The 2,500-nt window shown below is 33.6% G+C and overlaps 2 non-coding genes across 2 annotated transcripts; both read left to right on the top strand.

Moving 5' to 3' along the window:
• The first annotated feature begins 911 nt into the window (after positions 1-911).
• Positions 912-984, top strand: TRNAK-CUU (transfer RNA lysine (anticodon CUU)). Its single transcript has one exon. It is a non-coding gene; the product is annotated as a tRNA-Lys (tRNA).
• A 1,442-nt stretch (positions 985-2,426) lies between these two features.
• TRNAK-CUU (transfer RNA lysine (anticodon CUU)) lies at positions 2,427-2,499 on the top strand. Its single transcript has one exon. It is a non-coding gene; the product is annotated as a tRNA-Lys (tRNA).
• The last annotated feature ends 1 nt before the right edge of the window (position 2,500 follows it).

The raw sequence follows: 2,500 nt of genomic DNA, 5'->3' as shown, positions 1-2,500 counted from the left end.
TTAGTCCGCCGCCTCATGTCACGTGATTCCGGGATGCGGCTCCGACCACGTGGTGCCACAAACAAATCGTGTCCCTCGTATCTGCATATGGAAGAAAGGAGGGCTGTATCTTATGGAAATGCAAGAAAAGATTATTAGGTCTGTTATATGAAGAAAATAATTTAATATATACAGAATGAAGGGAAATTAGACAGAGCTTTGTTAATCTTTTGATAAGTTACGATTATTTTATTTCTCGTTATATCATTATATAATTTTGGCTGTATAGTGAATGCGGATATTAAACCTTCTGCTAGCACATGTTAGAAATTTCGTCACAGTTACATTTTACAGGCGCGACCGCAAATATTACTTATAAATAGGAGAACAATTTTGAATAAGATATTTGGCTTTTTCAAACTTGTGGAATGTCTTATGAATATACACCGGCTAAAGAAAGGAAAGGAAATACTGATAATGAAGGGTAAACAAACAAAAGAAAATCAACTTGATTGCTTTTGGGCCAACGTTTATTTTTCCGTTCTTATTGGCATCCGTTTCTATTCGTGGTTACGTTTCTATTTCTGTTCCTTTTGACGTCTCTATTTCTGTTCATGTTTATGTTCCACTTTTGTTCTTGTTCACATTTCACTACATCTTGTTTGGTGTGCGTACGAGGGCATAACCATGTAATAACTACATATAGCTGCAAAGAAGCAACCCTGCATAACCATGTTGTTACTGTATAAACCCTAAATCAACTGCACATTTCCTGATGTATGTTTGTGTTTGCTTGCAACTTAGACATTTTATAAACCTCTTTCGTTATTGCACTGACTCTTACTCTCCCCAATCTTTACAATCTTGGCTACCTGAATAATAAATTATGACCCGTAACACCTGTATTTCCAATTTTAGAGTAAGTAATATAAGCCCGGCTAGCTCAGTCGGTAGAGCACGAGACTCTTAATCTCGGGGTCGTGGGTTCGAGCCCCACGTTGGGCGCTCTGTTTAATTGCCAATAGCAATTAAGAGGTGAATTAATGACTCTTACTTCTAAAGCACAGATGCCGAGAACAGGCGACTCTTGTCCAACTGCAAATAGCAAATTGTATATATACATACATATATGTATATATACATAAATGTATATACTTAATATACATAGTCATACATACATACATATATATATATGTATATATATAAATATATATATATATATATATATATATATATATATATATATATATATATACATGTATATGTATACATTTAATGTATATATAAGCACACACACACATATATATATATATATATATATATATATATATATATATATATATATATATATATATATATATATATATATATATATACATATCTACCTGTATATATATATATATGTAGATATGTATACATGTAAGTGTATATATTGGTATGTGTGTGTATATTTATTCATAACGGTAACCTAACTAATTCCGTCAATTTTCGTGATTTGGAAAAAGAAGTCATCTAAGTTAGTCCGCCGGCTGATGTCACGTGATTCGGGCATGCGGCTCCGACCACGTGGTGCCACAAACAAATCGTTTCCCTCGTATCTGCATATGGAAGAAAGGTAGGGAGAAAGGAGGGCTGTATCTTATGGAAATGCAAGAAAAGATTATTAGGTCTGTTATTTGAAGAAAATGATTTAATATTTACAGAATGAAGAGAAATTAGACAGAGCTTTGTTAAACTTTTGATAAGTTACGATTATTTTATTTCTCGTTATATCATTATATAATTTTGGTTGTATAGCGAATGCTGATATTAAACCTTCTACTAGCACATATAAGAAATTTCGTCATAGTTACATTTTCAGGCAAGACCGCAAATATTACTTATAAATAGGAGAACAATTTTGAATAGAATGTTTGGCATTTTCTAACTTGTGGAATATGTTATGAATATACACCGGCTAAAGAAAGGAAAGAAAATACTCTCTCGTATGAACATAGAATGGTAATAAAGGTTAAACAAACAAAAGAAAATAAACTTGATTGCTTTTGGGCATACGTTCATTTTTCCGCTCTTATTGGCATCCGTTTCTATTCGTGGTTACGTTTCTATTTCTATTACTTTTGACGTCTCTATTTCTGTTCTTGTTTCTTGTTTATGTTCCATTTTTGTTCTTGTTCACATTCCACTACATCTGGTTTGGTGCGCGTGTGAGGGCATAACCATGTAATAATTACATATAGTTGTAAAGAAGCAACCCTGCATAACCATGTAGTTACTCTATAAACCTCAAATGAACTGCACATTTCCAGATGTATGTTTGTATGTTTACTTGCAACTTAGACATAACACTGACTCTTACTCTTCCCAATCTTTACAATCTTGGCTACATGAATAATAAATTATGACCCGTAACACCTGTATTTCCAATTTTAGAGTAAGTAATATAAGCCCGGCTAGCTCAGTCGGTAGAGCACGAGACTCTTAATCTCGGGGTCGTGGGTTCGAGCCCCACGTTGGGCGC

The sequence above is a fragment of the Penaeus vannamei genome, chromosome 27 (genome assembly GCF_042767895.1).
Source record: "Penaeus vannamei isolate JL-2024 chromosome 27, ASM4276789v1, whole genome shotgun sequence".
In the NCBI taxonomy this organism is placed as follows: Eukaryota; Metazoa; Arthropoda; class Malacostraca; order Decapoda; family Penaeidae; genus Penaeus; species Penaeus vannamei.
Note: the sequence above shows the minus strand (reverse complement) of the source record. Positions and strands in the feature narration are given on the sequence as shown.